The sequence below is a fragment of the Accipiter gentilis genome, chromosome 26 (genome assembly GCF_929443795.1).
Source record: "Accipiter gentilis chromosome 26, bAccGen1.1, whole genome shotgun sequence".
NCBI classification, from domain to species: domain Eukaryota; kingdom Metazoa; phylum Chordata; class Aves; order Accipitriformes; family Accipitridae; genus Astur; species Astur gentilis.
The window spans coordinates 21,051,651-21,064,014 of record NC_064905.1 but is presented as its reverse complement, the minus strand read 5'-3'; positions in this window follow the sequence as shown (position 1 = coordinate 21,064,014).

Sequence of the window (12,364 nt, the reverse complement as noted above, 5' to 3'; positions counted from 1 at the left end):
TAATCCATTCTGGCTCTCCTTTGCTGCTGGTGACACTCTGGGTTTCCTTCCTTTGTTATCACAGACCGACTGAGTAAACTACGGATATTCAGCTTTGTCTCCCATTTTGAATGAGCATTCAGGTTTTCCATTTTCCAGCCTCCCAGCCTCTAGCAGAGGTCCTGTGCTTATCTGGGAGGCCTGGTAATGACCCTCCCCAACGCAGTTTTTGAACATCTGCCCACATGAGAGTGATTTCAAGCATTGTTATGGCTTGATAGTTCTCCAGGTCAGGAGACTTTCTTGGTCTACAAATTGCCTTCTTCTGGACTACGGCTGTTTCTTTGAGCAGTTTCAGGAGGCTGAAGTTAGTCAAGCGTCCTCTATAGCAGCAGGCAGGATCTAGTGGAAGTAGAAATGAGATTCTCTGATATTTTCAGATCAGGGGACAAGTTGATGTGTGGGTTATGAATATTTTCTTCAGTGTTTTCCTTCTCATTAGGATAGAAGTTAGTCATTCATAAATTGCTTGATAGACACAATTTGATTATCAGTCCATGATAAATGGCTGTCCTCTTTGCACTGCCCTCTGGCCCTTCATGAAAGATTTTATTTTTAAACTGTGAAAAAATACCTGATAAACCTTGTAAGTTCAATAAATGACTACATTTGTCAGAGAGGTCTGCAAAAGGCTTGCTAAGGTACAGCTTCTTTGTTTTTCAGAGTTTCAGGTAGAATTCAGCCACTCTATAGATGGATTTTTTTTAAATGTGAGAGCCTAAAAATCTCTGTCCATACAACTCTGCTTGCTAGAGCAGGGGCATCTCTCTTGATTGCGTACAGCTCAATTTTACAAGATGCTCAGCACTTTCTGCTTTACTCCTGGTGGGCTCAGCTTGGGTTTTCAAGTGGCTTCATTACATTCATGTGGCACTTACGACTCCCCTAAACCAGCAGCATCTTCTTGTAGAATCACCCAGATGTTAGTGGAGTCCCCAGCATGACCGCTGGCACCTCTGTTATCAGGTAGGTCCACCAGCTACCTCTCCATTTCTAGCTGGAATATGTTTCACTGCACGATTAACTGTTCAACAGGATATGTGACCTGTAGCTGGGAATGTGCTGGGAATTACAGTTTTCACTCATCCATCAGTCATGCCTAATTTACCCTCTAGAAAGGGCACATTTGGAAACACTAATCCAGTACATCGATGGAATGGCATCTGAGGATGAAGTTAGCAGTCAGACATTTTTTGGCTGAAGACATAGATTAAAAGGGCATCTGAAGTGTGGGAAGGTGATTATTTTGTACTAGTACAAATGATTAAACTGCAAAAAAAGTTTTAATACGGGTTCATTTGGCAGGTCCATACTTCACATAGAAAGCTCTTGTGAAAAGTATTAACTGAACTTCTGTTGCATTCACACGCCTTTGGGTGAAGAGAGGTCTGTAATACGTTTATATTACAAAGACGCCCCTCCTCATATTCGTGCATAACGCAGAGATGACCTCTACCAACAGTCAGTTCTCAGCGCAGCCCACGCGATGCCCGTTCCCCTCCCCTGGTCCTTCTCCTGCTGCCCGAATCCTTGGACATCCCCCCGAGCCGGACCGTGTGCCGGAGCTGGGCACGGAGCAGCTACAAGCACGAGGGGACGCGGAGCAAGGCAGCCAGCTGGCAGAGAGGACTCGTGACTAACCAGCCCGAAGACATCCTTCCTTCCTACAACAGAAAGTGCAACTCCCCATACTGCTCATTGAAGTAGCAAACTCCTATCTGATGAAAAGTTTGTTCTGAAGTAACATTCATCAAGTTCAGAAATCCTTCTTGCAGCTCATTTACCCAGAGGTTCCAGGTGGATGACCTCTCTGAAAGAGCTTTTATTGCACTGACGTCTAACATAGCAAATGCAAAATTCCAAACTCCAGTTCATTTTATCACCTGAGAGTTTAAATGCTTCTATCGTTAAGGTAAGGAAAATATTTTTACAGCCCCTCTGTTTCAACTCACAGTGGTTACCCAAGGCACAAGATCTTTCTCTTTCAGTGTAGCTGCTGTTGGAAATATTTTAAACTAATGTACACACACGTTTGATAGGATGCCCTTTTTAATCCATAAAAGCATCCATATTTAATTTTCAAATGGAGGTGGGAATCTAAGATAGTTCCTTGTCTGCAGAGTGGAACAATCAATAACGCCCCTTTAGACCATTTGTAAACAGTTTAATACAGACATTTGATATTTAAAAGTAGCTCTAAGCACCAAACTAGATGTGAGCTTGCGCGTTGGGTTTCAGATTCAGTGGCTCATGGTTTGTGTTTGAAACTTATTGGTTGTGAGCGGTCATTTGTACGTTCTAACGCTGGTTGTTCCTCTTGGTATTTGTGATTGGAAATGGTCCCTGAAAGCAATGCTGATCACATGAATTCAAAATTCTTGTGGGAGTAAAGACTCCAAGCAATGTTTCATGGCATTTGTGCAATTTTCCCTCCCGGTAGCCAGTGTTTCTCAGAGTATAACATCTTTTCCTTTCTTACATCAATCAGTAGTCCTCAACAGTTTCATCTTATTTTCCATTGCTTAAATGAGTCCTTTCTGGTGCCTTCCTAACCCGATGGGATTCATGTACAACAGATTCTTAAGGGTTTCAGTTTATTTCTTTACTTCATAGTTAATAAAATCCCAAACATCCCAAACCCCAACATCCTGTGAAAACAGTTAATTTTGAAGCTCATTATTTGGATTAAGTCCAGGCAAATCTCAACCCTATGGCAGATTTAACTGCAGGTTTCCAAAGGATTACTTAATTTATAGGCTTTGCAGGATCTCTCAGATCTGAGTTATTATTTTGGCTTTTGAAAGTTCCTTGGCGGATGCCCAAGTGTTGGGGGCTGTCATTTTGAATTCTAGTTAATTTATTTGTTTGTCTAAATCATTTCTAAAAAAAATGTATCTTGTGGATCTAAGCATCCCACAGAGAAAATTCCAGCTGTGATAGAAATCATTAGGATAATGAAAGAAATCTCATTGGTCGAGTAGAATTTCTTCTTCTGTAATCACCTTCAGGTGGAGCAGACTGCTGCCTCCCAAGGCTTTCTAGCTTTGTAGGATTGCTGTGGAGAAAACTGTACGCACGAAGCTGTACTGTGCACGGTCAGTTCTGTCTTTGATTCCTTTGAATACGGTGCAGCAGGTGCAGATTCACACTAAGGACCAAGGTAAATCCTTTGTAAGATGTGTTCAGAGGGTGAAAAGCAGCAGGGCCTGACCCAAAATGCAGTTTATTCTTCTGTTCTGGCAAACGTTAAGGAGACAATTTTTACACATTATTCTAATCCTTGCTCATCAGACTACCGGTCATCTACCAGAACTTCATACGGCTGGGGTTTTCCAACCCGCTGAACAGCAAGGATAAATCCCTACCTCACAGACGATGCAGACTAAACACAAGATAAGAGCCGGCGGATGGATTTCCGAAGGGGAATACCGGGAAGCAATGACACGGCATGGTCGGCTCGTGTCGGAGCACGGCAGCAGCCTGTTCCTGATGAAGGGCAACTTCAAGGAAGGCTGTGGAGAGGGACGAGGCAGCTCGTCGGGGCTCACGGAAAGCTGACAAAATGTTCCGCCGTGCTGTTTACAGACAAAACACAGTCTTTTTATATTCCCTGCTCCCTATCAATTTTGCTGAAAAACAAACTGGCTCCGTGTTCACCCCATTCTCAGTCCCACTTTCCATCTCAAGCGGCAGAGCAAACGAGCAAGCGCCCGTCAGCTCGGGTCTAATCTTACTCCCAACCTTTAATCCCCGGACGAAGACTAACCCAGTGATGAGCCCGGAGAGCGTGAAGTGGGCAAGTGGGGACCCTGCCACCGCCGGGGCCGTCCCGCTGCTGGGCCACCGGAGGAGATGCTCGGTTCCTTTTCATCTCAGCCGTGAGGTTGTGAACCTGGAATGTATTGAGCAGATGCAAGGAGCTGGTCTGTTTGCTTTGGGGGTGCGTGACCTCCTCCCCACGGCTTCAGCTGCTGCCCTGGCACGGCCGGCGAGGGCAGGATTAACCCCGGCTCTTCCTCTCCAGGAGCTGTAACCTCTTCGCAGGCACGGCGATGTGACCGATGAGCAGCAGTGGAGAAAATACGAAGAAATATTGGCCTAATATTGTAAGCAGAAGATGAGATTACAAGTGGTCTGCTTTTTCTGTAAGGCTAATTGTTCCCATTATGGGATTAAGCTGATTGATTTCCCGTCAGAAACGGTGCCTGTAAGAACAAAGTCAAAACCTCTGGTATAACGTGAGTCACTTCGCCAAGCAGCTAAACACTGAGCTTTTGTGTTTTTTTTTCTTGTGAAATCATGACAGATGTCAGCTGTTGGTATATTCTGCAAACAAATTTAGTACATTTTTAGCATCGTTATTTCATAAAGTAGAAACCAAGCGATTGTACCTATTCAGCAGAGGAGGTCCCCAGCCTTTCTTTGGGATTTCAGCATTTATCACCCTAACTCTTGACTCCGTTGATAGCGATGCTTCCTTTTTTGGGTGTTGTACAGCTCCAGAATGCAGACAACTGGAGAAAATTAAGCTGAATGTTCCCAATTTATGCAGGTCAAGGAAAGTTTGCCTTTTATCGTTCAGAGATAAATACAGCAAACTAACTGTTTTTGAAAGGCTGAGTTCCACAAATGCCGGTATTAAGCCTCAGTAATCACAACGGTTTGTGTAGGTGGGTTTCACCGAAGCTTCCCCATTCATTTCAGAATGTCCCACAGCCTTAAACTGATAGGGACAGCGGGACAAACAGTATGCTAAAAAATGAGGGCATAAGCCTTGTTGTGTCTTATCTCCGTGCATTCTGCCAGAATTAATTTAGCCCAATTCATCGGCTGGCCCGCGCAGAGGCATTCACGCTGTGCTGAGGGTATCTGACACGCTGCCCCAGGGAGAATCCGGAGTGAGCAGTCCCCAGCCAGTGTAAAAGGCTGCAGCCTGTGAACCATAAACTGCATTCATGGCAAGGGCAAAGCAACGCCGATAAAACCGCTTAGAGCGTGAGAACAGGACGTAAGGCACACAGTTCAGCCCAGTACTTAGCACCGAGTACTCAGCACTGCTTAGCGTAGATGCTTTCTCCCTCCTCTGAGGCTGTTCGTCATCTTGTAAAGGACTTTTGCAGAAGTTATCTGTAGAGGCACAAGCATCTTCGCACCAGAGGTGAGAACCACTAATACACAGTCACGACATCACATATTGCCGTGGGGGAACTGATGCAAACATCGCCTAGAATTAAATGGAAAATGCAGAGCATATTTGGTGGTGTTTATCCTGGATGTGAGAGGCGCGTTTAACAATGTGAACTCTCCCAATTTCCTGAGTTCATCGGATTGCTGGAGGAGGATTTCCAAAAATCTTTGAAAAATATTTTGCTTGAACTTTGAGGTGAAACGCTATGAGGTGCTCAAGCTAGACAGAAGAACAAGCATTCATCATCCATGAGCATTAAATGAAGAAACTCAGTAACACCGAATGAAGAAACTCCCTACTGATCTCACGGGCTTTAGCTCAGCGCTCATTTTTTGGTGACTGTAAAAAGACAAATGCACTAAGCCTTCCTTTCACTACCAGGGCCTGCAGGCCAGAATTAAGATGGTTTGGTGCCCAAATCCCACCATTTCTGGGGGTGAATCTCCTGGGTACCAAGTGAGACCAAAAGCAGGCAAATAACATGCAGATACAATTTTCAGGATGGCCATAACAATTCAAGATTGGTCATATGGATTACTATGTCTCTGGTCTTATTTCTCTCTTATTATTCCCTAAAAGTTTGCATTTGTGCACCCAGATTACACAAATTCAGAAACCCTGAATACAGGCAGTAACTTTACTGAGTAGGCAAAAAATAAAAGTAATTGCCAATATATGTATTCTAGAACATAAGCAGGAATTCATAAATGCTTGCAGGAATGCAACATATCAACCTCCTTAAACAGCCGTATCCTGTTTCTTTTGTTTCCTTCGCTGCTTTTGCAGTGACTGTTGCTACAACACCATCCATCACTGCTCCTTTCATCTGTCAGGCCCTCCAGCCGCCTGCCTACAGCTCCGTACCTGCCCCCTCAGGTCTGCGCTGTCTGGATTTCCCCTGTGTTTGTGGGTGTAGGTGCCCATCCTTTTCAGCCAGAGCTGTGTGGGCGATGAAGTTATCCCCTCTGGTTCCTCAGCACCCTTCCCGTACCTGCTTGGCTGGTTGCATGAATAGGATTGAGTCAAAGCAGATTAGTTTTAACAGGTTTCGTCACAGGGCATTCTTTCTGGGGACTGAAATGAGGGTTAAAATGGGCACGGTCTAGGCTGAGACCAAGAAGGTGATGGCTGCAGTCAGAGAACAGCGCACATCAACATCCCTGTTCAGAGGAGTTCAAGCACATCTTTCTCCATCCCTTTCTCCTGGTATCATTAGGTTCTTGACACCGAATTATGTGGCTAATGAGCTGCAGGCTCCTGCCACTGAAGATGCTCCTCTGATCTCTTCCGAGCACGGCACAGGGTTACCTTCTGGACCATATTCCCTGAAGAAACGAATTCTGCACAAATGGCAATTTAATTTTCTTTTTCCCCTCCTTCCAAGCATGCAGTTACTTGGACGTGGAAAAGCTGAGCCTGAAACAAACGTTTAAAGTATTTTGAAGGATTTGTCATTACTCAGAGAAATAGGTCTGACATTCACTGGAGCGCAAGGAGGTGGAGAGAAAGAAATGTGTTACTCAGAAACTGCATTGGCCAGGCCAAAGTTCTGCCTTCGGCTGCATCTGGGCAACTCATTTAGGTTGAGAGAGCTGCGTTGCCTGATTTGGAGTAGAATTTGCCCTCAGAGTTTAAATAAAATAAATGATATTTAAGAACCTGCAAGGCTGTTAGGTGATATTGTACAAAAACGTGTCTAACAGCATTGAAAACTGTGATCCAATTTTCAGTGATGTCAACAGAAAAGCTCCCACCAGTGATGGTGGGAATGTCATTTCAATAAGCAGCTTGGCCGTTACCCCAAGTGTTTAGTGGACATTAGGATAATCAGTGATTCCACCTAATAAAGAGTGGGATCTCACTATTTCTTTTTTAACACGTGGAGCCCCTTATGTTCTTCAGGCTTTTTCTGGCTTTCTTAGGAAAGGGCATGACATGACTATGGACTAAAGATGCTTTATGTTCCGAAAAAATAACAGAAAACACTTAAAATTCAAGGAGCATGGAAAGCAAATGTTATGAACATTTGAAGTATTTGCCTGCTTCAAGCAGAATATTACATTATGGTAATGAATCTTTATCTGAACTTTAATTTATTATTGAGAAAGTAACTCCCATCTGCTTCTCTAACCGAGGCATTTAAGGGCCTTTGGCAAACATTATCTCCAAATTTGTCCTCGCAGACAGGATAAATAATGTTTCTAACAAATCAGTGAGACTGTGGCATTGAATGGTTAAATAACAAGTTCCAAAACAAACAGCCAGCTTGTGCTAGAAATAGTACCCATCTTGTAATTCACTCTCCTATGGTTTAAGCAAAAGATGGATGTGTCTGCAAAACCCACGCAGGACTGAGGGTCCTCTTCTGTCCCATCGTTTGCCCCATCTGGATACACCACCAGTTAGCAGGAGAAGCTAATGGTATTCCACCAGAAGTAAATGATTTCATCTTTTAAAGGTATCATACAAAATAACGCTTGGTTGCCAAAGAATATGGGATTTTTATGGATGTTTAGGCATGCACGGTGAGGTGTCACAAGATCAAACAAATCCCAGCAATTCTGGGGGCTCATAAAAGGTGCAGAAGGATGAATTGTTCAGCCTTTTTAATTCCTCTGAGCCTCTTTGAAGATTTAATATGTTTTTTTGGTTGGCTTTAAATCTTAATGGTGCTCTAAAGCTCGTTAGTTTTTCTCAGCAACGCTAACGTCGATCTGCTGATGGTTCAGCTGAGCCTGGCCAGCAGCTGCTCTCAGGCCGGCTGCCCCCGCCGCGCAGCCGCACAGCCCTGTGGCATCGCCTCTTGTCTGTTTTCAGAAAAACCTCGTCAGGCCCAAAATGCATCATTTTTCTTCGGTTCACCCCACGAGCCGTTCACCTCTTCTTTCAATATCTTAATTTCAGCACTACTTTTAAAGCAATCAATGTCGCTGCGGAGGGAGAGAGAATACAAATACTTGGCACAGGTCGATGTTTACTTTTCTGTTTTCATGGACGCGGAGTCGATTGTGCCTGTTTGGAATGTCTCAGGAGAAGCATGAATAGTTTAAACATGTGTTCAAGGAAGCTTTTTAGTTTATGGATCCCCAGGTATTTTTCCAAGTTGTACTTTTGTAGAATTTCTGAAATAGGTGTACTATTGTTCTTCTAAAAGAGACTGAAAAACTAATTCTGGGCAGAAGTATTCGTTAGACCGTACTTTGCAAAGGAAGCGAAATTGCTGAGTTAGTGCTGGGACAGCCCAGCCCAGCTCCAGCCCCTCACCTGGCTCCCGTGGGAAGCACAGCCTGGCCACGGCACGGCCGTGGGGAGCATCCCTCCGGGACAGCACGGCCAACCTCTTCACGCCTTTCAGGTATGTGTCAAGTGAGTATTTCTCAAATCCTCTTCAGCAGAGGTCAATGTAACCTTCTGGGGGAAATAAAAATTCATTGGATTTCTTGTGTAGCATTGGCGCAATGGTTTTAATTTACAGCCAAATAAAGAGGTTAGCTTGGGGGTTGTGTTTTTCCCCCTGTTTCACACAAATGCAGAAACGTGTGTGTATCAGTTTGGGTGGGTTTTGGCAGCAGTTTTGCAGATCGCTTCGGGATGTCTCCAGTGGTTGGTGGCCCAAAGGTGGTGAAGCAATGGAGTGAGGAATGGGGACCGTGGCGGGACGGGTGCTGGGCGATGCTCCCTGCCCAGGAACGGCTGCCCCTGGCCCTGCTCCACTTGTCCCCAACGGATGCTCATCGCAAAAGCTTGATTAGAGAAAGATTTTTCAGTTACACAGTTATTTTGTGTTGGCTAACTCAGTCCAGGAGTGTAGTGCAGATGTAGCTGTGGGAGCCCAGGCTGTGGCTTTTGGAAGTGTCACAAGCCTTACCCACACTGACCTTTCAGAGACGCACCCGTTGGCATACGCTGGCCAACACACACCAACGAAACACCCTGAAGAATCACAGGGCACGTGAGGCTGGACTGGATCTCTGGAGATCACTGGACCCAAGCTCCGGCTCAGAGCAGGGCCAGCTCTGTAGTTAGATCCCCTTTCCAAGTCAGATGGGGTCTGATGAGCTGAAGAAGGAGAGATGTCTAGCGCTCTTGAAATGCCACTGAAACCTCGAGCTTCTTGATGGTTCCTAAACTGAAGCTGGGATGGAGCAGGCACGTAGCTGAGTTCAACAGCAGAGAGGTTCCTCTGTGTCTTGCAGTCACTGAGCATCAACTGCTGATGACTCATTTGGAAATGATTTGTTGGCAGCATGTCCCCATCCAGCACGCAGCCTCCATCCAACTGTTCCCGCAGACCCCCTCGCTCACACGCCGTTTCCGTGCTGTCAGGCAGGGATGAAATCCAGCTGACAACAATAGATACCAGGGAAAAAAATCCCTAAGAGTTTGTGATCCTGCAAGGGATTTCACAAAGGAAATAGTGGAAGCCCCTTTGCTGAACTTGGCAAAAAAAAGTTTGGACAGTGCTGTCAGGAAAATATTCTTCACTGAACGAGTGAGGTAGCTTATTAGCTCTTTTCTCTATTTCTGTGACTATGAAGACAGAATTCATGAGTAAGAGGCCGTTACGGCCGGTGTCCAGCTGTATAGTTACAACATGCTTAGGGAAGCATACTTTTTCTTTCCTTTTGGACAATCAAACATGGTATTTTTAGTCTCGCACAGAGGTTTCTCCTCTGTAATGATGTAAGGTTCCTGTTAGCTCATCAGATTGGGTCACCTGCTGTAAAAAGTTAAAAAGAGACGAAATTGCACACCCCATTAGGTCTGAGCATCAGCTCGAGGCGGGACGGCGGGGAGAGACTTTCCGCTGCTGAATCGCACCCAAGCAGTGGAGCAGGCTGGATGCAGAAGCCCAAACAAACCGCAAAGCCTGATTCTGGTTTGAACTGAACTCTTGTTAATTTATCTCCATTTATGGAGTTATTTTATGTTAGACAGAGTATTATGCTACTTTATGGCTGCTTCATTTGAGACAAAATATGCGATGACCTAAACAAATACCAAAATCCACAAATTATACCCAGGTGGCAAATTTATTGTTCATGTTTTTAAAAGCCTTTTTTATATAATCCTCCTCGTGGGCGGCTAATCAGTGAAGCTGGACCTCTGGCTGGTGTCAGTCTGCGTTGCTGTGTCCAAGGGTATTCATCTCTGCTGCTTTATGCCAGCTAACAGTTTGCCTCATATATTTTCATGTTCTTATACTGAGAAAACTCTTTAACTTCTGTTGCAATGCTGATATTTTCAGAAATAGAGGGCTTAACGCCGGAGTGGTTATTGTAAGTGATAAAGAAATACCTTAATTTTGTAGGGGGGGTTGGTTTGCGAGAGGGCCAAGGAGGCTGTCCCGGTTGGAGCTGGCTGGGGGCACAGCAGTCCCCGGTGGCTTTTTGGTGGCCGAGACCTTTCAGGCTGCAGCGGCTCCGGTCCTGCAGCTGCTCAGCAGAGCCTCCTCCGTGGCTGGAGCGGATCCGGCCCTTCGCGTCTTCCCCCTCCTGCATCCCAGCATCTCACTGGTTTGGACACAGTTTCTCTGTAGCTGGAGGTCTCTGCTTCTCCCAGCTCGCACCCCCGGGGTTGTGTAACTCCGTTATAAACTGTTCTCAGGAGGGTTTTTTTCTGTCTCCTGTTTTTTTCCTCTCATAGGCAGTCAAATCGCATTCACCTAAAGCTTTCTATGCAAGAAACTAAAGTAATTTCCTCTGAACATTCATTTGAGGCTTGTTAGTTTATAAAGAAACCTGGTTCTCTTCCATCGCCCTTCCCAGGCACTTCCTCCACATTCCCGGCCTGCAAGTCAGTAGGAAATGCAGGTGCCTTAACCTTCGGCTGCTGGCACCCGTCGCCATGGGAGAACAAAAGTGCAAAGCTGTGTGCCTTGAATATTCAGCCCGATGATTTCCTAAATCCTCCCAGAATGGAAAATTTGCAGGTCCTAGTTATAGATGCTAAGCACTCTTAAAAAAAAGTTTTCCTATAAATCTATAAAATATATAGGGTCAATTCCTCATGCGCTGTGAGTCAGCGTGGCCCTGGGGACTTAACAAACGGCTGCTGTGCCCTGTCGTGCATGAGGACGCTTTCATGGTGATTTGTATGAAACTTGGGTTTTCCTTGTCAGATGCGTGGTCCCTCCTCGGCTGATCCACTCACTGAAAGCAACAGGACATTTTAGGTGGATGGACGCAGGCAGACACGAGTTCCAGGTGATATGTCATGCACAGATGCCCCGAGATAATTCTGGGGTGTAGAAAAGACCTTTCTGGTCCATTGGAGGTGCCTGAGAGGGAAGTTTCCGAGTGAGGCTGGAGCCTAAATGGGATTTACTTTTGCTGAATGCACTAAGGGGCCCCTAAACATTTTGTGTATTGGCTCCGATCCAACCCACGTGAGCCTTCCCGTCAATGTGGCTTTTCGGAGCAGGCCAGAAGAAGGAATGGATTGCTTGTGATATTTCCCAGGCATTTGCTTTATAGTCACTGAAGACAAAACGTATTTGGTTTCTAATGAAACAGGGATGTTTCTAAGCATAATGAAGTTCTTGCCTTTGTTTTGCTTTTCATAGCCCAGCATTATGTGACATATAAAACCACCCCATTTGGTTTCCATTGCCTGTAAGTAAATTCCCCCCTAAGACCACCACTGAGCAGGTACTATCGGGAGGCCAGCCCCGCTCTCACAGTCCGGACTCCCAGACCCCTGGCCCCGGCTCTCCTCACCAGAGCATTAACCCGCTGGGTGATGCTGGGTGCGTTCGTGCAGCGTCCACCCCGTGCAAACGTAGCGCACGCTTCCTAGCCTGGTGTAGCCCATAGAGGCACAAGACCCATCGCTGCCACGAACATGTCACAGCACATGTTTAGTCCTCATTTCCATGGGCCTTTTTCAGCCAGAAACTTGCCGTACTCCAACCTGAAGCACGGCTGGACTGGCAAATGCGTGGAACATCTCTGAGTCAGTGCAAACGCGCGTGCTTTGTTGAGAGCGGAGCTTCGTCTCCTCCGGAAGAAAACACACCTATGTCATCAAATACGATTGTAGTGAATAAAGTCATATGGTGGATGCGAATAGGATACTGTGGCTTTGGCCTTTTCGTGTGAGGAGAAGTTTTTGTGGCGATAGTTCCTGTTTCTATAG